Raw genomic sequence first — 27,441 nt, forward strand, 5'->3', positions numbered from 1 at the left:
GTGTAAATATAAAAAAGTCAGGCTGTGTGCTGTAATTTTTGGAGCTGTCTTTTAGGCAATCCTTGTTTATCACTGTGTTTTCCCATATACTATTGGTCTTCAACCTGTGGCCCTCCAGCTGCTGTGGAACTATACATCCTAGCATGCCCTGCCACAATTTTGCTATTAAGGTATGCTAAAACTGAGAAAGGGCATGCTGGGATGTGTAGTTCCGCAGCAGCTGGAGGGCCACAGGTTAAAGACCCATGCCGTATACCATCACATGATATCCCTGGAAATAACTAACACCCCATGTGGCCTTGGATGGTGTAAAAGTTAGCATTACTGCCTCACAGCACTGAGGTCATGGGCTTGATTCCCATCATGGCTTTAACTGTATGGAGTTTGTATATTCTCCCCGTGCTTGCATGGGTTTCTGGCAGGTACTTCGATTTCCTCCCACAATCCCAAAATATACTGGTAGGGTAATTGACTCCCGATAAAAATTAACCCTAGTGAGTAGGTGTGCGTGTACATGGGTAGACTAGATGGGCCAAATGGTTCTTATCTATTATCAAATTCTATGTTTCTATGATCATCTCAGTACAATCCTGTTTTCATAATAGATCAGGTAATTTGGATTAATAGACATAGGACTTAATATATCAAGTATTGAAAAGAGTGTATAAGTGGACCAGTGGAGAAGGTGCCCATATCAACCAATCTGCTGCATACATATAATTTTATAGAATGTACCAGCGGTGCAAGTATGCGGGTATGCTCGGGTATGGAGTACCCATAAGAATTTGACAGCGGGTACTCAGTACCATCTGCCACACACGTTGCCATTACCACAATTATAATGTGCCACAAAGCAACAAGACCATGGTTATTGGCAGTATGACGGCTCCTCCCACTTTGTTAGGGTTACTGGGAGTGCGACAGTGGTTGTATTTTCCTGTTATAAAGGAGGCATTACTACAGTATATATTGTTAGTAAATTGGGGGCATTACTATATATTTCTATTATACTGGAGGTATCACTATATATTTCTAATATACTGGAGGCATTACTATATATTTTTAGCCTTGCCTCCAGACTCCCCCCCCCCAAAAAAAAGGGGGCTGTCGTGTGGCCACGCTGCTAGTGTCATGTAGCCACTCCCACTAGCAGCACATGGCCACGCCCCTCACAAAACATACCCACGCCCATTTTTCAGCACTCAGTACCACTAAGAAAATATTTCTACTTGCACCACTGGAATGTACTGATAAATGATATGTCAAAGCTTATTGGATGCCATGGTCATCTTCTCCATTGGTCTACTTTCCACTCTTTTCAGTGCTTGATACATCAACCACATAGACACAGAATTTGGTACACTGCAAGAACATTGTTATAGTCCTGAAAAAAAACATAATGTCAATAAGGTTGTACCACATTTCTGTTGAAAAAACAAACAAACCATCAGCTGAAAAAACGCAGAAGTCCTATTCTCAAATAGTTAACCAAATAGAATATGCCGATATAGGTTGAAAATCAGTGCTTCTAGTAAAGGATATTGCATTAAAAAAATCAGTCTTCTTCAGATATTCTGCATATGCTATAAAGTATCAATTTCAAAATCATTAGTAAAATAAATGAAAAAGTAAAGCCTCTAAAAAGGAGATATGAAGGTCCGTGTGTTACGTATTTACAGGTTGACATGTCCATTATATGTATGAGTTAAACCCACTTAAAAGAGCAGTGCTGCTGCTGCCCATACTGCACTTGAGAGGAAAAGAGAAAAAGACAGTCCTGGCAAATGCACAATTGATCTGGCAGGCTCCTCGAACCAGCACATGCACACAAGTGGCAATGGGACCATGCATGTGCAAAACACTGGCTTCTAAGGTCTACATCAGCTGCAGCAAACAGAATCCAGGTGGGGATGCCCGAAAGGCAGGGAGTGGCTTACAACTGGAAGCACACTGTCTGTTAATCGCAGCCCATACTGGCAGTCCCAAAGAGAGAAAACACCTCCACCTGGGACTGCCTGTCCTGTGCCTTCCAAAAGGAAGTCACTGCTAGTGCAGTCGCAGAATGCAACTGGCTCACTGGCTCGCTGAGGTGGTGGATTTTACTGGGGGAATGGATTCATGAATAAAGCTGACACAAGAGAGGGCAATATGCAAATAGCCAACCAGGAGTGTGTTGCTGTGCTCATCTTCCTCCTCCTCTTCATCATCATATTGTATCTTTACACCAGCTTCTCTCTAAGAAGCTTTAAAGTCTAATAAAGTAAAATTTTCAAGGGATCATGCTACATACCCTTACTATACTCAACTAACGCTTGCCTGCAGTGGCGTATCTATAGTGGGTGCAACGTGTGGGGTGCACACAGGCCTCTGGGTCCAAGATGTCCCACACCACACACCCTGCACCCATATAAATTATATTTACCTCTCCGGAGTCCCATGTTGATAAGAATTTTCCTGGAGATTTGCACATTCACAGAAGAGAAATGTATGGTACAAACATCATGTTCCCGGAGGTCTGCGCATGGTTTTGGTTGTGGTTCTAATTTCATCCTTGTGTTCTGGTTTTGCAAAACCACCCTCAAGTGTTTTGGTTCGGAATTCGGATTTAAAATTCTAATCTTGGTTTTAGATTTCTAGAAAATGGATAAAAACAGCTAAAATCATGTTATTTTTGTGCAATCCAAAACCCAAAATTCAGATTTAAAATCTGAGGGGGTCATTCCGAGTTGTTCGCTCGGTAAATTTCTTCGCATCGCAGCGATTTTCCGCTTAGTGCGCATGCGCAATGTCCGCACTGCGACTGCGCCAAGTAAATTTGCTATGCAGTTAGGAATTTTACTCACGTTTTTTTCTTCGTTCTGGTGATCGAAATGTGATTGACAGGAAGTGGGTGTTTCTGGGCGGAAACTGGCCGTTTTATGGGTGTGTGTGAAAAAACGCTACCGTTTCTGGAAAAAACGCGGGAGTGGCTGGAGAAACGGAGGAGTGTCTGGGCGAACGCTGGGTGTGTTTGTGACGTCAAACCAGGAACGACAAGCACTGAACTGATCGCAGATGCCGAGTAAGTCTCGAGTTACTCAGAAACTGCACAGAGATGTCTTTTCGCAATATTGCGAATCTTTCGTTCGCAATTTTAAGAAGCTAAGATTCACTCCCAGTAGGCGGCGGCTTAGCGTGTGCAATGCTGCTAAAAGCAGCGAGCGAACAACTCGGAATGACCCCCTGAATTCTGAACCGCAGGAAGATCTGAACCAGGACTCGGTTCAAATCAGATCCCCTCAGGAGATCAGAACCGGAATGCGCAGAAGTGCCCCTTCCCTGTTATTTTGAGCCCAACAAGCCAAATTTTGCTATGGAGCCCAGTGATGCACTGTCCTGAATCTGGCATTGATCCCTATCACCATCGGTTTGTTTTTGCTTGATCTCAATACAAATTAGAGGCTGCAGTCATTAGTAATAATGCATTAAAAGGATTATAATAGTTCCACTGTGTATACCCATGCCAGCTCACGCATACATGCATCTGCCAAGTTTGGCCCAATGAAGCATTAAGTCTAACCACTCAAGGCTGGTATAGCCGCTCAGCTGCCTCAGCCATATTTATTGTATTTTTATTTTTTGTTATATTGCGGTGATTACTTATTTTTCATAAATCAGACTGAATAGTGACATTCAAGGCTTTAATCATAATTGATCTATAAATTCGCAGTGTGTAAAAATGCTTCTTGTGTTTGGCAAAACATACCAAAAGATGTAAAAACATGTATAATCTATATCTGTCCACCTTTTGCCCTCCTAATCCACTTTACAGTATCCTATTAAATTTCTCTCCTACAGTATATTTACCCCCACTAAATAAAAACAAAGGGCTAAATGTAATAGGGTGCGAGAAACCGGAAGTGCTGGAGTTTCTGCTAGAATGCTTGTATTTTAAAAGGCATTTACAAGGCAAAGCCAGATTGGTTTTGTGTTGTAAATAATCGTTGCTTTAAAAATGCGGGCATTCTCGCACAAACTCCGGCTTCTCGCACCCTATTATATTTATCCCCAAAACTTCTTCTAACATTATAATCAATGTATTTATTTGATTTATAATGTATCAGGTGCTATGTAGATTATAATATGAGAATCCACATCAGAGTGCCATGATCAGTATAAACATACAGACCTAGAACTACATTCATTTATATGGTCATGGATTATCTCTATGATTAATACATACATTACACGCATTCATGCCTGTCTTTCTGCCCCAAGGGCGTTGGTGGACACTAATCTGCAATTTTTTCAGAGTGCATCTGAAAAATCAAGCACTTGATAGAGCAGTATATATGATTCATGGCATGATCATGGCATGTAAGTGGAAGCTATGTTGAAGGCAATTCTTATGGTATAATTGATCATGTTAAAAGAATATTTAGTGTTCTTTCCAAGTTACACAGGATCACTGCTACTTTATGAAAGCTGAGAAAATGATAGCTTGAATCTGATTAATTGCTATGGGTGCCACTTCCTATTTTTTCCTTTTTACAAATGCTACTACAATGAATGTACTATCTTCAGTATTCCCTCAATGTGGCATCTTCAGTATTTGCAATTCATATTATGTTAAGAGCAGAACCTGTAAAAAGATGTTTGAGAAGATATGATGGTTACACACTGGCGATGGTCTTTTACTAATGTTAGCCACACACAGGCTGACACTGCCACTTGGCTTGAACACAAAGTGCTAGGCCCAGATTTTTTTCAGATGTGGTCGTACGGAACTTGGGCGGATGACCATCCCTGCCAACAGCAGTTACCAGCCAAGTGGATTTTTAAGAAGATAACAGTGAATGTTTATAGAAACAACACATTGACGCAAGTCACAATAGTGAAGTTGAATGAGCTGGAAATGATGAATGTGTTACTAATAATCTGAAAATTCAACATGCGCAATCCCCATTTTGAGGGCTGGGATCCCAACTACATCCCGTTTGGCTTGTAGTCATGCTAACATATTGTCCTAGCCCTCAACACTGAAGGGGTTAATACCACATTTAGAAACTGTCATTAAACAAAAGGAAAAGCAACTTGAAAGTGACAGTTCTAGTTATTTTCTTGCCCAGATCAGGCTTAGAGTAAGTGACAGCTGTGGGTTCCTTATCGATTATGTGGCATCCTTATTTATCTGTACTGAGCAGTGAAAAATGCACCTAACAGCCCATGCAGTGCCCCTGTCTAGCCACCCAGTGCTGCTGCATCCCCCCACCCCTCACAAGGAGTTGGGGATGAGCACAGCCTGTACGTCCTGAGTGACAAAAGTGTGTCAGCTTCATATTTCTATCAGACTGTAGTGCAACAAGATATACGAGGTCAGCAAAAAAAACCATATGCATAATATGTACTGTTATAAATTGTCCTTGTTATATTGCTACTAACCAGAATCTGATATGATAAAGGTTTTGGGCATGCGCTCAAAAAAGTTGCCAGTAAAAATACTGATTAAAATACCAGAAAGTCATACACGTAAAGTGCATGAGTATGGAATACTGTATTTCCACAGTGTACTTTATGAGGTTACTATATATAGTCTATATACTATATATACTATATTATAATACACAGAAGAAGTCAGTGGCAATATAGGTACATGCCATTGGTGGCAAATGTTATTATGTAGGATATATGTAGATTCTATGTTTACTGGTGTAGTTATACTTAGTTGCCCTGTACTTGTCCTATATTGTCTTCAACTGTAAGTTACTGTTTTCCTGTTTTGATTATGTGCATATGTACTCTGTAATTGGGCGCTGCGGAATCCTTGTGGCGCCATATAAATAAAGGATAATAATAATAATAATAATAGATCCTAGAGATGTATATGTAGTGGTCAATACAATCAGCAGCGAGCCCATGGCAATAGCCTTCTGCATTTTGTTCTGTCACTTTACCAGCAATTATGGTCATAAAAACATCACTATTGCCCTTATTTATCAATGAGTGATAATGTTCACTGTGAGTGATAAATTGCACCAGTCAATCAGCTCATAACTGTCATATTTCAAACCCAGCCTGTGACATGGAAGCTAGAAGCTGATTGGCTGGTGCAATTTATCCCTCACAGTGAAATTTATCACTCAATGATAAATAAGGGCATATTTTTTCTTTGTGTTACTAAGAAATGTGAGCAAAAAGGAAGGAAGTCATTACCTAAATATCATACGGAAATCTGACACATGATGCTAATACTAGGCCCTCATTGCTAATTAAATAGGTCCCTAGAATCTACAGTAGGTGGTATTTTTTTTATTAAAGTGCATTATTTCTTCTAGTCAATCATGATATTGATATTAAAACTTATACAGTAGTTCTTGAAGTTCTTCCAAAGTTTTATTCATGTTCACGTGTCTTTTGGTTACAGTTAGGGTTGTGTTAGCTGTGCGGCTTTTTGACTATTCTATAAATCTTTTAGTAAATAGGATGGAAGACTGTAGGTGCATCAGGCCAACCAGACTTACCCTGGAGCAGTTTCTTCCCGATCAATATAAGATGCACTCCTTCCTGATCATTAGAGAGGAAAGGTCAGCCCTCATTATGTAGCATTATGTAGCATTACACTTGCTTAGACACTTACTAGTAGTACAAATCTTATGTTTCTATATAAAACTAAAGCATCACATAACATAACACAAAAGGGAGTGTTTCCCTCTGAAAGGTCCATTCAAATTTTGGTATAATTGTATTTTGACAATTTATTCTCTAAACATTTGAAATTTACATTAAATACAACCGTAGTGGGGGCAGTCATGCTGAAAGCTATAACAATAGAGGGTACACATCATTTTCTACATTCTGCTGGAGCATGTCATCTCACACATACATGTTGTCTATTAAGTAAAAGCCCAAATAAATAATGACATTTTAGGTTGATTTGAGAGAGATGAAACCAATCTTGTGCTCTACACTTGAACCAGGCAGGTGAGAGACCCACATGCTGGACTATGGTGAGAGGTATCCGGATGATAGGTCAACAGTGAAAAGTTCGACAAGTAATAGGATGACACAAAACTTTCAAAATAGTCAAAAGGTCGACATGACAATGGTCGACACATGAAAAGGTCGACATGATTTTTTTTCTCATTTGCAGGACGTTTTCATCAATGGTTTAACTATAGAGGGTGCAGGGGATGCAGCTGCTATGGGGCCCGGCGGCTTGGGGTTTCCCCAACGGCAATGCCACTGTACTCTCTAAAAAAGTATTTTTCTTCATTTTTTTTATTTCTAATCACGGCTGCCGAGCCATGTTCGGGGCCTGGCAGTGTACTTACAGGGAGGGCGGAGGAAGGCAGAACCGCTTGTTCTGCAGCATCCCGAAGCATGGCTGCGCCTGCAGAACCAGCACTGGCAGTGCGCAGCTGATGGATGTGGCACTGTGTATGCACAATCTGTGCGCGTCCATCAGCTTCTGCAGGTGCAGCCACGCTTCAGGATACTATAGAACAAGCGGCTTTGCCTTCTGTTTCCCTCCTAACTCCCTGTAAGTACACTGCTAGGCTCTGAATCCAGCGCAGCAGTGATTACAAATGAGAAAATAATAAATTATAGAGGGTGCAATGGGATAGCTTTCGTGGGCCCCTACAAGCCACCAAGCCCTATAGCAGCTGCATCCCCAGCACCTTGTATTGTTAGAGGGGCCAGCCATGTCTGCCCATCTATGCCCACTCTCATCCATCCATCTATGCCCCTTCCTGTGCTTCTGTCTATGCACCCTCCTCTCCGTCCATCTATTCCCCCTCCCGTCCGTCCATCTATGCCCCTACCTGTCCATTTGCCTGTCCATCTATGCCCCCATATGGTGGTCTGTCTGTCCGCCTGTCCACCCATGCCCCTGTCCGTCCATCTATGCCCCTCCCATCTGTCCATCTATACCCCATATGGTGCTCTATCCATCTGTTTCTCTGTCTATGCCCCTCTTGTTCATCTGTCTATACCCCCATATGGTGCTCTCTCCGTCTGTCCACCCATGTCCCTGTCCGTCCATCCCCTTCCCCCGTCCGTCTGTCTGTCTATGCCACCAACCCCATACTGTGCTGTAGTCAAGTAGTGTCCCTCCTGCTCGCTCCTTCTTGCTCTCTCTCCTCCCCCCCACTCTCCCTCACACTTTCTCTCTCTTGCTCATTTATTTCTGTCTCTCCCTGACACTGTTTCTCTCCTTCTCTCCCTCCCTCTCTCTCCCCCTGACACCAGCTTTCTCTCTAACTTCCCTCTCTCTACACCTCTACTCCATTGTCCCCTGTTCTGTTATCTTTCTGCTGGAATAGAGGACCCTCCGACTGCTATGCTGTGTGCCAGTGATGGGCTGCGCTTGGATAGGGGGGGGGGGGGGGGGGCAGAGTGCCATCTGCCCCTAAGACTGCTGAAATTTGAGAATTCCATGTGCTGCACTGCTATAGAGATCTAGCTGCACCAGGGACTAACAGAAAATAGCTGCCCACATAGCAGGTTTGTGTTCTGGCTACAACAAAATGTCCACCATCGACCAATGGGGAGCAAGGTTTCCTTCCCCAATGTAAGTGTGTGTGGAGCTTACACACAGTATAATATATATATATATATATATATATATATGTACACAGCAGCAAAGGCTGAGTCACTCAGAGTCTGGATATCAGTTAAAGTTGCATAAAACCCCTTAGGGTGTGTGCTTTATTAACTGTGATGTTTCGGGGACTTGCCCCTTCTTCAGACCCCGAAACGTCACCACTAATAAAGCACACACCCTAAGGGGTTTTATGCAACTTTAACTGGTATCCAGACTCTGAGTGATGCCTTTGCTGCTGTGTACATATACTGGTGGGTTTGCTACGTTCCCACAGGGAAGGCACCAGAGCAAGCAACAGTATAAATCCAGTGTGGGGTTTCTAGCTGCATATATATGTAATCTGGAGGAAGCACATTCACTAGGACAGATAATTGATATATATTTCAGTTGTGAATTATAATCCTCCATGCCCAATATTTGTGTAATCTGTGATGTGAATTCGATTCAATACTGATTATGTAATTTTTTGGACATCCATCACCATGTGAAAAACAGTTTAAAAACATTAAATTCTTGCGGTATTATCAATGTCCGCTGCTCCACTGACCTCTGATGAAGTCCATTGGATGAAACGCGTAGGGTTGCAAATCACAGTCCGCATCTTTTAGGATAAAAGATTACACCGGTGAAATGAAACTTTTTTTGGGGGGGGGGAATTTTAAGCTACATCTGTATATTTATATGTGTATTCATTTTTATGAATGTTATGTTTTAACTATAAATAAATATTTGTGAAATTTCCAAAAAGGCGATATTTGGCAGCCCATTAAATGGCATAAAAGCTTTGAGCTGGTAATATTATATGGATACTATGGGTTACACCTATTAAAGCACCCTCAGATACTCTCTTTTATATATATATATATATATATATATATATAAAAGAGCAAAAATGACAGCACTCAAAACCATGGTTTTGAGTGCTGTCATTTTTGCTCTTTTGTAATTAACCATTACCAGACCTGCACCTGCCCTGTAGAGTTTATATGTACTCTCTTTTTTTTCAAAACATTTTCCTATTCATTTTTTTTTGTTATTCTGATTACTATGTACGTTACAGTTGCCTAGAGGGGTCTCTCAGTCCAGCACCACTGGCCCTTAGACAGTACTATTGGTGATTCAAATGTCTACAAACAAGGAACTCACGTCCATATTACAATTTGACACTGCGGATGCAGAAAGGATTTTATTTGATGACACTGAATCTCTGGCGTTCCATCAGGACAGCCCAGAGGAATTCACGAGCGATTTGCTTAGGTTAAAAAAGAGGGAGATTGAATTACATCTCCATGGTCTCACCCTCTCACAATACTATAAGGAACAGTTCATTCCGAGGGGATTCAGACTACATAACCAGCCTACGCTTGGTAGACACAATAATGACTTCTGCACTAAATGGTGCAACATACTCAACAAATGTTCTTTCGATTTAATGCTCTTAGTGATAGAACAAGCGGGTACGGATTTAGAAAACATTAAGAAAGACATTTTGGAACTTGAGACCTCTGATCTCTATAGAGCCATCCAAACTCCTGAATGTGATCTTCTATCCAATCTGAATAAGGATATTGAGAAATTTAAGGGAGACCTGCTCAAGTTTAAGAAAAACAAATACAAGCAGGTCAAATTAGATTACAAAGAAAACAGGGTTTATCCCTGGTACTCTCGCAGTGAGTCAAGGAGGTTTAAACCATCGTACCAATGTGGAAGAAGACCTCAACAACCTTTCACTGACATTGATAGTCAGTCACATACTTCAGCTAATGACTCTGATGTTTCTTCTACATCTGGCCAAACCACCTATCTCTCAAGGTCGGCAAGAAACAGACGACCTCCAAAAAAACCCTCATACCCACCCGTCGAGGTGGGAGAAAAAGAAAGAAGACGGCAACAAAAATTCAACTAGAAACAGTGGTGTTCAATCTCTCCAAGCATCCCCTCACACCTGTTGAATTATCCATTCTTAATAAAGGCCTCTCATTCATCCCGACATTGACTCAGGACGAATTTAAGTGGAAAGTGGATCTGTACAAACTGGACAGGCAGTTGCGACTCAGGGACTTTTTCTCCAGCAACAACACCAACTCTGAACCTATACCGACATCAGTAGAGTCGTGCCCTCTGAAGAAGCCCAGTACCTTCGATCCTCCATCTGTCAATCCCTCTATACAGACCTTTATGAGGGTTCTCAGGAGAGACACTGTACCCTTTGTTTCCAAACAAAAGTTATCTCATCACAACATCACGATGGGTGAAAGAAATGCCATTGAGTCCCTACGCAATGACACTCAACTGGTTATCAGAGCTGCGGACAAGGGGGGAGGCATTGTGTTGTTGGACTATGACTACTATACCATGGAAGACAATAACCAATTGGCTGACACCACTTGTTATCATAAACTTGGCCATGACCCTACAGGAGGCTACAAAGTTGAGATAGATTCCATCATTCAGGTGGGACTCAATAATGGATATATCAACAAGAGCACAGCAGAATTCATGACCACTGCACACCCCAGGATACCCTTTTTGTACACACTCCCGAAAATGCATAAATCTCTCTCCCAGCCTCCAGGACGACCCATTATATCAGCAAGGGGGTCCCTCTGTCAACCTCTATCTCAAGTAGTTGATTTTTACCTACAGCCATTGGTTAAGCAAACAGCCAGCTTCATTGAAGACACCTCCGATTTCTTGCGGAAACTTGAAACAGTACGTAATATTACCAATGACACCCTGTTGGTGACTCTTGATGTCTCAAGTCTCTACACAAACATTCCGCACTCACAAGGAATGGGAGCATGCAGGGAACTGCTTACGGACAATGATGCCTATTTCGGCCCACCGGTGTCTTTTTTGTTGTTGCTCATTGATGTTATTCTCAATAAGAATTATTCCCTCTTCGAAAATTGCTTTTATTTACAGAAACAGTGGACCGCTATGGGTTCGAATATGGCGCCATCTTATGCCAACATATTCATGGCGGCCTATGAACAGGTGCATATCTCTGGTAATCCTCGTTTTGGTAAATTTTTGTCATTTTATGTTCGCTACATTGATGACTTATTTTTCATTTGGCAAGGCGGCGAAGAGAAACTTTTGGCATTCATCAATGAACTTAATTCAATTCCACGAACAATTAGATTTAGTCTGACTTTCAGCAGAACACACATCAACTTCTTGGATGTTTCCATCAAAAAGGAGAACAACAAACTTTTGACGTACATTTACAGCAAGGAATCAGATAGAAATACTTTGCTGTTACATTCAAGCTTCCATCCGGCTCCCCTTAAAAGAGGGCTACCCTTTTCACAACTACTGCGGGTGATTCGCATTACCTCGGATCCCACGGCCATCCCGGCTGCCTTGGAGTCCATGTGTCAACGATTTCTTGACAGAGGCTATCCCAGGAAGGAGATAGGTGACGCTCTATCTAGGATCGGACAGATTAAGAGAGAAGATGCTTTACATAAAAAAGTTCGTCCTGCTGATATGGAGCAAGACAGGTTAAATTTCAGCAGTATGTTCACCACAGCCTCTGGCTTTATCCGCAACAAAATTCGGGAACACTGGCACTTGATTGCGAGTGATCCAGTGCTCACCAAAGACCTTTCCTTGATTCCCAGATTTGCCTACAGACGGGGTCCTAATTTGAAGGACCTTCTAGTCAAGACTGATTTTCTCAAAGAAAGACTAATAGAACGTCTAATTGGCTTACGAAAAAACCTGGGGTTTATAGATGCACGGGATGCTCCAACTGTTCATTCCTGTTATTGGGCAACCGCATCATCAATCCATCTGACAATAAGGAGTATTCAATTAAACAGAGTTTGGATTGCAACAGCCGCTTTGTTGTCTATGTTCTCAAATGTCCATGCAATCGACTGTATGTTGGCAAGACCAGCAGAATGCTTATAGAACGACTCAGCCAACATCGCTCCTCTATTAAGAAATGTCTTGCATCCACAGATTCCACGAGAGACTTCACGAACTTACCAGTTGCAAGACACTTCAAAGAGGCACAGCATACGGTCAATCAACTTAAATGTTGCATTATAGACCAGATACCACCACTCCAGCAGGGAGGTGACCGAGACAGGCTGTTACTACAAAGAGAACTCCAGTGGATTCACAGACTACACACTTTGACTCCCAATGGTCTTAATGAAGACTTTAGGTTGGGTTGTTTCTTGTGAAGCGATCCAGCCCTTGCTTTTGTTGGTTTCATTTCTTTAGACACCGCCGTGTGTCCAGTATTATACATTTTCACCTACTAAGTTTTTTGCTTGAGCCCCTTGACACCGCCGTGTGTCAGTGATTGTGCATGATGTATTGATGCGATTACTTATCTTGCATTCCTCATGGGTTGTGGGAGTTACTTTGCTGCTATGGCACCTTTCTGCCATCACCACCAGCATTGCCCTGTTACGGATAGGCATTTGCCGGCTCTTGATGTGGAATTCTAGTGTTTTCTACAGCCATACCACACTGGACAACGTCCAATTCCATCCGATCTTGGAAACTAAGCAGTATTGGGCCCAGTCAGTACCAGTTCTGGAGACGGTCTGGGAATACTGGGTGCTGTACTTTTATCACTTGACCACTCATGGCCTCGGACTATAGCATGGGCATCCTTTAATTATCTCTGTTTATTCTGCATTCTTGTGCTCCCACCCCCTATCCCTTGGCATCATTTACCCTTCCGTTTAATGCACTACCTTCGATCCATCCAATAACTGCACACAGTGGGCTCTACCCTAATTCTATTTCTTTTCTTTCATTTTATATTTCACTTAGGTGCTCTATCCACAAGGATGCTGATAGCATCCTGCCACATCTTTGCCCCTATGGGATTTTCCTTCATTTTCCTGTTCTTCTGCTGCTATTTAGTTTTTGCTCTGCTGGGCACCTGAATATTGTCCATTGACACTTTCCAATGTCATCCACCACCATTTGTGCCATTAACTGCCGCTGTCATTTCTGATATATGATTGAGTTAGACCTATTGGTCCATTTAATGCCTACAGTGCCTTAATGATCGTTATTGCTTCAGGGATCTGTCCATACGGGACAGTTTACGGCTATTGTTTGACACCTTTTTATCAGCGACACCCAACGGAGCGCATTCTCTTATTTGCATCTTGCATTTTGCATTGGTTATTCTTTTTGTTTATGCATTGTGCATTGTGTGATTATGTAGTATATGTTTTTTTCTCTTTCAGCACTATATTTTACACTTTTTTATGTCATGCCACGTTCCATGTCTTGTTATATACCGTGTGCAGCCTACACTGTCCCCGTCCCCTGTGCGGGCTCAGTGTTGTCTGTGCTGGTGTCCCCCTCCTCGCACACAGCGCACCAGAGCCATTGCCAGGGATGGCGCCGGCTTTGTTTACATTAGCGATGACACGACGGAGCTGGAGAGCCGGGGGAGCCGCGGGCTGTGCCTGTTTGTACACTTGTCGCCTTGATATGGAATAAATCTTCATAATTAAAAAAAAAATACAGGGCTTGTCCCGCCTCCCTCTCCTCCCATTGGATGCTGTTTTTTTGCTGTTTTGGCGCCAATTTATGTTTATATCCCTGTGCTAGACACTGCTCAGATAGCCCCTGAGGAAGACCTGTATCGGTTGAAACAGCTGTTGGGCTGTGCCTGTATGTACACTTGTCGCCTTGATATGGAATAAATCTTCTTCGTTTTCTCATCTAAACCGTGAGTGCTGGCTTGTTTTGCTTTTTCCAATGAGCTGGAACAGCGAGTGCCTTTATATATATATATATATATATATATATATATATAAAACCAAAACCAAAAGAAACAGCAATTAATGAATTAATATTTATTCGTTAATTATTTATTTGCACATTTTGAAACTTCAGTCACCTTGAAGCACTCTACACTTGAATCAATACATTTGTCCAAATGTTTTTTCCATTGACAAAACATTTTTTAAACTCATCTTCACTCATTCTTTTTAGTACTTTTGATTTTTTTTTGTTTCACCTGTTCAATATCAGCAAAATGCTCACCTTTGAGGTCTCTTTTCATCCTAAGAAATAAAAAAATTGTACGGGGCGAGATCGGGTGAATACAATGGGATAGGCAAAGCTGTCATATTGTTTTTGGTTAAAAATATGCTTAACATGTCATGATGTGTTCTCCACAAATCTGAACTTTTTTTCCCTCAAATAGTGATGCAACCTTATGAAAACTTCCAAATAAAAACTTTGGTTGCCATTTGGTTGCCATTTTTTTAACAAAAAGAAATAAAACTTCACAGCAGCACGTTGTTCATGTGAATCAGCCATCATAAAAATAGGCAAAAGATTGAATCAGTTGTTGGGAAAAAAAAAATCACTGCAGTCAAACGTTACCTTCACCCGCAACGTCAGCGGGGACACTGGTTCAGAAGGGTTTCACAAAAATTCACCAAGAGGCAGAAGCCCTTACTGCAAGTGCCCCAGCCTCTAGGACACAATTCCTGTTTCTTTTTGGTACACCTTCGTATATATATTGTGCGGGGCTTATATACAATACTATATATATATATATATATATATATATATTTATATAAAATCTTTGCGCTAAGTGCACAATGTAATCAACAGGCAAAAAAAAATAAAAAATCCTCAAGGCCATCCGGTGAGAAGAGAAAAAATGGAGTCATCATGATTTTCCAGGGACTATTAGAGTACTTTGAGGGGGTGGTCTTCAGTTTGCCAGCTGTCGGGATCCCGGCGCACAGTATACCGGCGCCGGAATCCCGACAGCCGGCATGCCAACACTTTTTCTCCCTCTTGGGGGTCCACGACCCCCCTGGAGGGAGAATAAATAGCGTGGCGTGCGTAGCGCGCCACCGTGCCTGCAAGGGGCTCATTTGCGCTCACCACGCTGTCAGTATGCCGGCGGTTGGGATTCCGGCGCCGGTATGCTGGTCACCGGGAGCCCTGCCGCCGGCATACAATACTACACCCCTTTGAGGACTGACTTTGTAAAACACTGGCCTAGGTCCTGGTGACATATTTTGTTACCAGAATATAAAACTTAAGCAAGAATTAAACTTTGTTGTATGCAACATACTAATGAGACTGTGTACGACACTTAGTGGGTCATTCCGACAAGATCACTCGCTCCAGTTTATTGCAGCGCAGCTATCGGGTCGGATCTGCGCATGCGCTGGTGCCGCAGTGTGCCGGCGCATGCTGGACGGCCGAAGGCTGTTGTACTGTAGCGATCGCCTCTGCCTGATTGACAGGCAGAGGCGGTCGCTGGGTGGGAGGGGGCTGGATGAAGGTGTTAAGCCGCCGTTTAGGGGGGTGCGGTCCGGCCAACGCAGCCGCTGCGACCCGGGCAGCGAAGAGGTTCTCCCGGCCAGCCGCAGGAGCTGTGCTGGCCGGGAGTTACTCCTGAAATGCAACAGCATCACCGTTGTGCGATGCTTTTGCATTTCTGTGGGGGATGGTGGGGAGGGTGGCACTGACATGCGGGGCGAGTGCCTGATCGTAGCTGTGCTAAATTTAATCAACTTGGAATGACCCCCTTTGTTTCCAATATTACTGTTGTGCAAGCAAGATGGTATTGGAATCCCCGGCACTTGGGACAGTGGCAAACGCAGGATTTTGAAAGGGGGGTTTCCTAATAATTGGCACAGCCAGTTGCTGGGCAGAAAGGGTGCAGGGGGGGGGGGCAGATGCTGGGCAGAGAGAGGGGGGAGACAGATGCTGGGCAGAGAGAGGGGGAGGCAGATGGTGGGCAAAGAGGGGGGAGACAGATGCTGGGCAGAGAGAGGGAGAAGACAGATGCTGGCCAGAGAGAGGGGGAGGCAGCTGGTGGGCAGAGAGAGGGGGAAGCAGCTGTTGGGCAGAGAGATGGGGAGACAGATGGTGGGCAGAGAGAGTGGGGAGACAGATGGTGGGCAGAGTCAAGAGGTGGCAGATGATGGGCAGAGAAGGGGGACAGATGCTGGACAGAGAGAGGGGGGCAGATGGTGGGCAGAGAGAGTGAGGAGACAGATGGGGAGAGAGAGGGGGAGGCAGATGGTGTGCAGAGAAGGGGACAGATGCCTGACAGAGAGACATGGAGACAGAAGGTGGGCAGAGAGAGGGGGGAGACAGATGCTGGGCAGAGAGAAGGGAAGGCAGCTGGTGGGTAGAGAGAGGGGGAGGTAGCTGGTGGGCAGAGAGGGGGCAGACAGATGCTGGGCAGATGGAGGGGGAGGCAGTTGGTGGGCAGAGAGAAAGGGGACAGATGGTGGGCAGAGAGAAAGGGGACAGATGGTGGGCAGAGAGAGGGGGGAGATAGAAGCTGGACAGAGAGGGGGAGGCAGCTGGTTGGAAGAGAGAGTGGGAGGCAGCTGGTGGGCAGAGAGAGCGGGAGGCAGCTGGTGGGCAGAGAGATGGGGGGACTGATGGTGGGCAGAGTCAAGGGGTGGCAGATGGTAGGCAGAGAAGGGGGACAGATGCTGGGCAGAGAGAGGGGGAGGCAGCTGGTGGGCAGAGAGATAGGGGGACTGAATGGTGGCCAGAGATGGGGGAACAGATGGTGGTCAGAGATGGGGGGCAGATTCTGGGCAGAGAGAAAGGGGACACAGATGGTGGGCATAGAATATAGAGGGAAACAAGCAGAAGATGGAGTGAGACAGAAGCAGTGAACAGAGGGTGGCAGATATATGCAGGAGCTATGGGAACATGAGCAATAACCGTGGGGACCGAGGAGGCAGCCTGATTACTTACAGATGGGAACCATGCTGAGAGATCCTAAATGGTCCAGGGGTCAGGGAAGCAGGTGTCAGTCTCCACAAATCAGGGTCTCTTCTAATCAACATGTGCTGAGCTCTTCCAATCAGAGCTGAGCACATGCTCGTCTGATCCTTGTGCTGAGATAATGGGAGAGACTCAGCACTGCAGTGAGTGAGAGACGCATTTGCAGGGATTCCCCTGCTGCTGCCTCAGATTAAATCGTAGCAGAGGGCTCCAGGATTTCACCTGATTTACCTTCTCCCTTCCCGCACGAGTCACTGTGAGAAATAAAGAAAGCTTTACAAAAAACGGTCCTGAACTGCATGCAGACAGGCTATTGGGGTGGTTACCTGTATTGCTATGTCAGTAATCCGGCACTGGTCCCAGCATGCACTGGCCCTTCCCACAGGTCCTGTTTTGCGCTATGCCCTCTTGACAGCTGGCGCCCAGAGGCAAATCCTTCCATTGCCTCTGGGAGTAACGTAACTGCATGCTCCTCACCTCAAATCCCCACGTTAAGAACTCAGCTTCCTGAGAGGAGCTGCGCGCTCCCGTTACAGCGCCCTCTACATGCAGCCAGCTGCCATACTTCCACTGTCACTGTGTATGTAAGCAGGCAGCTGCAGCAGATGGGCCATAACACTACCGGAGCTCCAGACTGTATATATCAGTCAGCTCTGCGATAAATAGGCGTCCGGGGGGGTTTCTAGGTACTCGGAAACCACCCCTGCATGCACGTAGGTGGAATGACAGTGGACAGAATACTGACAGCGGCATCATTACTTGCAGGATCCTGACACCTAGAAGGTAAGTATGCCAACACTCCTGTTCCCACAGGAGGGTTAGCCTAACCCTAAACCTCCCCCCTGCAACCTAACCCTAATCCTCCCCTGGTGGTACCTAAACCAGGGGTGGTACCCCCCAACACACAGCCTAAACCTAACCCTCCCACTCCCCTCAGCCTAACCCTAACCCTCTCTGGTGTTGCCTAACCCTCCCCCCTCCCCCCATCTCCAGCCAAACCCTAGCCTACGTCCTTCCTCAGCCTAATCATAACCCTCCCCCTGCAGCCTAAACTTAACCCCCCCCCCCCCCCCCTCCACGGCACAACCCTAGTAGATCTGGCATACTTATGTTCGGGATGCTGGCAGTCTGGATTGTGGCACATGTCAGGTTCCAGGCATCAGCACTCTGACTGGCAGCATCCCAAATGCCAGTATGCTGACCAGATCCCGTGCAAGCAAAGGAGATTAATATGCCACCCAGAGCACAATTATAATATTATATAGTCTTAGGGGCTCTACCTGGTATAATGTAGGTAAGGGGCGCTACAAGGCGTAATGTGTTTAAGGCGCTCTACCTGGCGTAATGTGTATTAGGGGCTCTACCTTGCATAACCTGTTTAATGGGATCTACCTTTCATAATGTTTATTAGGGGCTCTACCTTGCATAATGTGTTTAAGGGGCTCTAGCTTGCATAATTTGTGTAATGTGTCCTACCTGGCATAACGTGTATAAGCGGTACTACTGTGTATGTGAATAACGGACACTACTGTGTGGTATAATATGAATAACGGACACTATTGTGCAGTGTAATGTGATTTGGTACTAATCTGTGGCCACGCCCCTTCCCCATGAAGCCACACCCCTAATTTGTTGGTGCACATCTTCTGCGCACACTGTCCCTATTTAAATATGGGAAGGGGTGGGCACCAATACTCTTTCTAGCCCAGACCACAACAAAATGTCTAGTTACGACTCTGCTTGTTGATGGGTAAAAGGGATGTAAGTGTATAATGACATTTGTGGGTGGGGAAGAAGAATGTAGGTGCATTTAATTGTAATTTGTGAGTGGGGAGAATCTAAGTGTATATTACTGTTTATGGGAAAATGTAAGTGTTGTTTGTGGGAGGGGGTTATAGTAATAAGCCAGGGTACATTCACCTAATGGGCAGAATGTACTAGAAGAAAAATGCATCCAAAATCACCAAAACGGATGTCGGCGGTGCACTAATTGGGAGTCCACGTGCTGGAAGATTTTGACAGCAAAATAAAACATTAAAAATCCATGTCGACTTTTTTATGTGTCAACCATTTCCATGTCGATCTGTTGACCCTATCGAGCCACTGTGACTTTTTTTTATTTTTGATTATGTATACATATTTACTAAGTAGGGCAGCTTAAAGAGGCAGTATGTGCATGTCCTACGCATTTAAGCTCCATTTAAGATAACATATGGTACAGTACAGTGAAAATAATTTGCAGTTACACAAGCATCCAAGTGTTGCCCAAAAACAAGTTCCAGCCCTAGGCACATGCTTACATCTCCCCCAAATGTTATACCACAATCTGTGAATGCTGTGCGTAATAACGTTAGATAGATGCTTAATTTATGCAGTGAGGAAACACCTGCTTTCAAAATACTTTTATATATCTCTTAACAGATTTTGCTGAGTTCTAAAGATGACACTTGTAAGTTATAATCATCTTTGGCATATTACATAGGCCCTCATTCCGAGTTGTTCGCTCGGTATTTTTCATCGCATCGCAGTGAAAATCCGCTTAGTACGCATGCGCAATGTTCGCACTGCGACTGCGCCAAGTAACTTTACTATGAAGAAAGTAATTTTACTCACGGCTTTTTCTTCGCTCCGGCGATCGTAATGTGATTGACAGGAAATGGGTGTTACTGGGCGGAAACACGGCGTTTCAGGGGCGTGTGGCTGAAAACGCTACCGTTTCCGGAAAAAACGCAGGAGTGGCCGGGGAAACGGTGGGAGTGCCTGGCCGAACGCTGGGTGTGTTTGTGACGTCAACCAGGAACGACAAGCACTGAACTGATCGCACAGGCAGAGTAAGTCTGAAGCTACTCTGAAACTGCTAAGTAGTTAGTAATCGCATTATTGCGAATACATCGGTCGCAATTTTAAGAAGCTAAGATTCACTCCCAGTAGGCGGCGGCTTAGCGTGTGTAACTCTGCTAAATTCGCCTTGCGACCGATCAACTCGGAATGAGGGCCATAATTATAACAATGTAGTGTACAATAAATTAAAATTGCTAATGTATGATGTTATAATTCCTATATGTGCTGCTGCATTTTCTGAGCACCTATATTACTTTAACAATAATAATACAAATAGCAACAGTTGATTTACATCACGTTAAAAGGTTCTCCCTGCTCTTCTGAACTTATTTTCAGAATCAAAATCTTTCCTAAATGACGGGTGAAGGAAGTTAAGGAAAACTTTTTTAATCTCTTTAGTTGCATTAAGTTGTCAAATCTGACATATTAAATGTTGTCACAATTTTTAGTGTATCATATACATCTAATCTGTTCAGTGGATGTCCGAAATAATGGCCCGTGTTGTAAGTAAAGAAAGGATCACTACAGCATCATTTTTTTTTAAACAGACATTTCTGCAAGGTAGGATTTAGCATTTTCCCTTACTTAGTAAGTAAGAGAGGCTTGGGCTGCCCAATCACTGTGGTAACTGCCAGAAAAATCCCCCTGATGTTTGAAGAGGTCAGCTCACCGGGTCACCCACCCTGGCCTCTCCCTGAGCTAGGCTCGTCAGGCCACAGTCTGTAGTTAGTCTAAGTCTGGGTCTCGCCCTGCAAGGTCAGCTAATCCAGCTCTGATATAATTTTTTTGAGTCAGTTCATGGCCTACACCCACCAGGTGGCCTCTAAAATCGATTGTGACCTTTTGGCCTTGTCTAACAGAGGAATAGCATCCAACCTAGGAAAGGGTTTACACAGGCATGACAGCTTTCCGCTGAGGGTTATTAAGGATAGCACCAACCGTTTGGGAAAACAAGGATGTAGGTATAACGAGATGGCTGTGCATCCCATAGCATTGCATTGTCCATTATGAATTTGGAAGAAGTTTTATTTCCAGCACTGGCTGCATATAAAAGAATAATGATGAAACACTAATATAACTGTCTTCTAAAGCAAAACTTTTTTTAAACTTCATCAGATGGGTCACTCGAGAAAAGTCATCTGAACTAGTACTCTAGTACAGTCTAGGTTAAAAATGTGCAAAAATGCAGATAATGTATAATAAACCTGTTCTGCATTCTGCACAAAAGGAGTTTTACAAATCTGCTGCTGAACCACTAATATTATGATATAATTGAAGATGCATTGTGGGGACATAATTAATGCTGAAACGTGTGTGTAACAAAGTACTCTTAGCTTGTCAGCAAGTGAATCACTGGGCTCCTGGGTGGCTCTGTCCCTTCCCATTACTTGAACTTGACTTACTCTTCCGCATACAGATCCAAAGTTCAATTGAAAAGTTTAGTTGTGTGACTAATGTAACAAACTCTTCTTTGGGTTTGCGTGAGAAACATTGTATATAACCAAACACCCCCTCCAAGCAAAAGGTTAACAAATGCATTCATTTGAAGGATTCCAAATGGGTTTTGGATTGCTGTAAATAGCAAATGTAATATAATGTATTGCTTATGACATGTATAGCTCCTAATTTTAAAAGTTAGATATAATACTGGAGTACAGGTTGAGTATCCCATATCCAAATATTCCGAAATACGGAATATTCCGAAATACGGACTTTTTTGAGTGAGATTAAGATAGTGAAACCTTTGTTTTCTGATGGCTCAATGTACACAAACTTTGTTTAATACACAAAGTTATTAAAAATATTGTATTAAATGACCTTCAGGCTGTGTGTATAAGGTGTATATGAAACATAAATGAATTGTGTGAATGTATACCACTTTGTTTAATGCACAAAGTTATAAAAAATATTGGCTAAAATTACCTTCAGGCTGTGTGTATAAGGTGTATATGTAACATAAATGTATTCTGTGCTTAGATTTAGGTCCCATCACCATGATATCTCATTATGGTATGCAATTATTCCAAAATACGGAAAAATCCGATATCCAAAATACCTCTGGTCCCAAGCATTTTGGATAAGGGAGACTCAACCTGTAATTCTATTTTTATTTTTGATCTGCACAATCATATTGGAAGGTTTCAAGCACACACCTGTTTAAAGACAAACTTTCTTGGATTTTGTTTTTCATGGAATCTGTCCTGAAAATAAAACTTCTATCCTACGTTTAACAATTATGTCTGAGTGAACATTGCACTTAATCTGTATGCAATGTTCTGCTGTATTCATCGGCCGATCAACATCAGTCCTATGTTTACGACGGGATGTAGTTAAGATGCCGGAATGTTGGGATCCCGGCAGACGGAATACCGACACCCGTCAGAATGCCGACGCCGGAATCCCGACAGGGTCAGGAGACTGACACCGGAGTGCCAATAGCTGGCAATCCAACTGTAAGTATATTTGGCAGATTAAGGCAGAGGAGGTTAGGTTTAGGTGTCACCCGGAGGGGTTAGGTTTAGGCTGCATGGGAGGGAGGTTAGGTTTAGGCTGCAGGGAAGGGAGGATAAGGTTAGGCACTAATGCGGGAGGTTAGGCATAGCCTGCGGGAAGCGAGGGTTAGGGTTAGGGGGTAGCGGAGAGGGGGGAACATACCTCGCCCGTGTCGGGATTTCACAGATTAAGAAGCCAGTGTCGGTATTGTGACTGCCAGCATCCTGTCTAGTGGTTATTCATGCTGAACCCGTTTACGACTGGTCCCTACTGGTTTAACATAGAATAAGGGTTATATACGCAAAATAGACATATAAGGGGTATATATACTTAAGGTCTGTTTCAATTGATTTTACATTTATAAACATTGATGTTGTATTTCGGAGTCCAAAACACACACATTTACTAACTTTTAATAACAGCAAATTGTCTGTTAGTAAATGTGTGCTACAGCCCCTTAAACACAACATTGATTTACAATTGATAACAATTTATTGAAATCAAACTTTAGTAAATATACCCCAGGAGTAGATAAATTGCATATAGCAACCAATCAGCTGCTATATACTGTAATAATAAATGATACTTCAAAGCTGATTATCTGTCATGGGCAATGTCTCCACTGGCTCCCTTCTCCACTCTTTTCACTGCTTTATAAATAAACCCCTTAAATAGGGCGGGTTGTGTAGCCACACCCCTCACACCGGCACCCTGGACCTCCTCCTCTGATATCTCCTGGATGACAACAGTAAAAAGTATACATTTTTCCTACTGAAATGTATTTCTGTTTTACAGTAAACAAAACAAATTTTTTGAAGATCTTTTCATTTTTCAAAATGTATTTCACGCAGATCAAACATATACAGAATTACTATAATATGTTATATATTTGTGCCATACTAGTAATAGATAATATAGATGGCTGCTTGGTCATTGATAAAAAAACAGGGATATTAAGGGTCATTTACTGACATTACTGAAAGGTGTAAATATGTACTAAATCTTTCATTGTCAAGGCGTGCGTTAGATGGATAAAAGTCAGTTGCTGATTGGTTGTTATTACTTTAATACAAATGATCACCTATCAGTAGTATTAGTACATAACCCTCATTGTCAGTTAAAGAGCAAATATTTTTTTTTCAATAAAATAAATGATCTAAAGATAAGGGAAAGAATGTTATTAAATGCAATACATTAAGTTCAAGTCTAGTATTGTGGGTCGGTTACACTGTGTGTGTCGGTTACAGACTGATTGTGCTGTACAGAAATCAGCTGTTACTGACATTAGAGGACTGCTGACCACTGAATCAGCTTTGCTGTGAAGTCCATGGTATGACATGCTCCCGTCTTACTCAGGATGCTCCGGGTAGAGCTGCACTTCCCAAAGCTGCCAGCCCCGCCCTCTCTGTGTGACATCATGAAGTCAGTCACATGCCATGAGGTGTTCGGAAGCCCTATTACTGCACTGATCATTATCATGCTATTTGCACCTGACTACCCATAAAGGATACAGCATACTCATGTGTAAATGCATCTTTTTCCTGATATAAACTTACTTCCTTACTAAACCAAATGCAGACATGTACAAGTGGCGCATCTAAAGAGATGCCTATGCATGTGCCCACTGTTCTGGGCATACGCAGGGTAAATTCACATATTCATACACTACCATCTGGTGTGCTGCTCACTCAGCATCAGGCCCATTGCTAAGGCAAACACAGGATTTCTAGAGGGGGCTTTCCATGATTGACCACCAGAATGGCCATAAAAAGCGTGCAAGGAATGTGGCTGTTATTTTAGAGAGTGCTAGACCACTGACCAACCCCTAGCTATCCCTCATAAACACAGACAATATTGTGTGCACTAGTGTTAGGTGCATGCAGCTACCCCTCCACAAGCAGAGCAGTATAAAGCAGGACAGACCTCCCAATTTTCCTTACAGTAGGTACAAAGTGAGCAGGTCAGTCACCTACCAGAACCAGGACCCGTTGTTGTAGCTATCCCTGCCTGCTCATGCCATAAACTCAGTTGATGCTTTTTTTGATGCTGGAATGTTGGGGTCCCACTTGGAGAAAGGATAGGTACATTAAATATTAAAACCTTAGTAATGACTCTAGCCCCCCCCCTTCCTCCATCAGATCGACAATAAATCAATATCATCCACATGTAGTAATTAGGTCTCTCTCCCTGAAATATTCTCCAACATTAAATTAAATAGACCCCACCATGACACAACATGACTAGCCCCTGCCACACCCACCATTAATTTAACAGCCTATGTTACTACCCACATTACAATATGACTTACTCTTTTCCTTGTTCTATATTTTGCAGATGCAGACTCTTCTCTTGTGACTACACACGGAATGGTCCACATGTCAAGTGATATGGACAATGAAATGAGCATATGTCCTGAAGATTTTCCACCCACATTTTTCCAAGTGGACAGTATTTAACCCAATGGATCTAACTTCAATTCAAGAGTGGAAAACTAAAAGTTTAATGACATAGAGGGCAACTGCACATGCACTAAAATTCACAAAAATTCCTACAGCACACGAGTCCCACAGTGTGTCCTCACAAAGGCACAGTTGAAATCGATATGCTCTGTATAAGAAATGCTGAGGAAAAGTGCAGGGTGTTTCTGGGCGGTGACTGGGAGGTGGCTGTTAAGGAACACAATAATTGCCCTGATTTATGAGTGTGTTATGCAAGTGTTACAGGCAAGGCGGTGAAAGCGGCTGCGTACACAGACACACATAGTCAGCTAGAGAATTTTTTTTCTTTTTACTTGAAGCCCGAGGTGCGTGGCTTCATCACCCAGTGTCTTGTGCAAAATGTGCTGGGGGAGTAGGACCTTGTATCCTCTCCAAAAGGAGAAGGGCCCCATTACTCCCAACCCCTCAGATCCAAAAGGCCTACTGAGGGGAAAAAGGGTCTGTGGGTCCCTACTTGCCAAAGCACAGAGGGACCCTCAAGTATCCTCAGGGTTGGCCGAAGTTTCCTCCTGTGGAACGAAACAGTCTCCAGCCCTCCCCAAAAGGAGAGGACCTCAACAACTAGGGGAGAGGGTGGCCCATAAGGGTCTCACCTAAACCCCACCAAAACGTGACAAACACACGAAAAACACAAAAAAGTGCAGTGTAGTGCAAAAAAAGTGCAAAACACGTGAATAAATAAATAAATAGGCCCCAGCCCAAAGGCCAGGAGAAAATAAAAAATTATCCTTGCCCTAGCCAAAAGGCCAGGGCAAAGGAAAGTGAGTGCAGACAGGAAGGATGAGGTGCTCAGTGCAAAAGTGCCATACTAGTGCATGGTGTGTCACACCACCAGTGCATTTTCAGGCATCCCTGGCTTTCCCAGCACCATGGGCACATAGCAACCTCGGGCGTCAGGCTGCTCCCGACCCTCCAGCAAGACCAAGCTTCATACCAACTCTGTACCAGTGCAACATAGTTTTGCCCAATTGCTAACATTTTTGTTTTGCTAATAAACCTGAATAAGGCCCTTAGTACTGAGAGACTTGGAACTGGGGGATCCTAATGTTAGCAAAACATAGGAGGTTCCCCTACTTAGCTCAGGCTGTCCCAATGCTTAAAGTATAACTTTCCTTTAACTGTTCTTAACAGGGCCTTTCATGAAGGTTTACAGACCCACGGACAGTACAGCATACTTTTGTTATACTGGTGATAAATGATTGTTGTGTGTATTATTTCCATTCCATGTACTTGCCATTCTAGCAAATTGTTTTTCTGAAACAATGTGCCATCTGTGATGATCTTTTCCTTACCCTTCTAAATCTGTGATTTTGTAACCATGGTTGTGAAGGTTTTTTTTTTTTTTTTTTTGGGGGGGGGGGTGTAAGGGGCACATTGACATTACTCATCAGTCCTATGCTAGTTTTGTTTAAAAAATGCTGGTGTTTGGAGAAAAGGGTTTATCAGATCAGCAGTGTATGATGCGCACATGCAGGAAAACAAAGGACCAATGCTAATTTCAGTAGTGCTGGCAGCATGTCATGAGGCCCCAAAATAGGCTGAACAAGGCTTCCCTTACGACTAGAACAAAAATGCTGTGCACTGTAAAGCTGCTAATACCATAACATCTCTGCCTGTCAAGTGGCCTTTTCATTGTCAGCTGCGTTTACACAAACTTTCTCTACATCTTCTTCATGGAGACTCTAAATGCTTCATGGCTAAAACAATCTAGATCTTTTCAACTAAATCTTATTTTATTTATCTTAACTGACCTTCAGATTTACAGCTGATACAAGAAAACAGGTTGGGCTTAGGCTGTTATACTGCAAACATTACACAATCCAACTTATATCCACAAAAAGTGTGAACGTTAGTACAAATGTGTAAACCTTATGTGGCTGTAAAATACATGTTTGTTCACTTTTCCCAGGACAAATGCTTTGAACTCTCGTTTCCTTCAGATTTGGTAACAGTATATATGATTAGGCATACATAAGAGGTATGAGGTGGCTTTTAAGGACAGTTGTTTATTAACGTACAGTATTTTGGTGCCCTGAGTATGCTGCAAAAAAATAAAAATGAAAGTTAGTTTCATTAGTCTGCTCTCAGAAGCTATTGGATTGCTGGTGCAGAAAAGCTAAAATGACCCTGCAGCTTTCTGTAGACTGCAAATCTCATATTGGGGGTCATTCAGAGTTGATCGCTCGCTGCCGATTTTTGCAGCGCAAAGATAAGGTAAAAAAACCCCGCAAATCTGCACATGTGTATGTACCGCAATGCGCA

The 27,441-nt window shown here is 43.2% G+C and overlaps 1 protein-coding gene across 3 annotated transcripts in view; it reads left to right on the forward strand.

Annotated features, from left to right (window-relative positions):
• The window catches only part of SOX2 (SRY-box transcription factor 2), a 296,062-nt gene extending 269,558 nt beyond the window's left edge, over positions 1–26,504 (forward strand). For all 3 annotated transcript variants that reach the window (XR_010175942.1, XR_010175940.1, XR_010175941.1), the window contains one exon: positions 25,016–26,504. The gene's annotated coding sequence lies outside the window, so the exon portion shown is untranslated. The remainder of the gene's footprint in view (positions 1–25,015) is intronic.
• The last annotated feature ends 937 nt before the right edge of the window (positions 26,505–27,441 follow it).

The sequence above is a fragment of the Pseudophryne corroboree genome, chromosome 4 (genome assembly GCF_028390025.1).
Source record: "Pseudophryne corroboree isolate aPseCor3 chromosome 4, aPseCor3.hap2, whole genome shotgun sequence".
NCBI lineage: Eukaryota > Metazoa > Chordata > Amphibia > Anura > Myobatrachidae > Pseudophryne > Pseudophryne corroboree.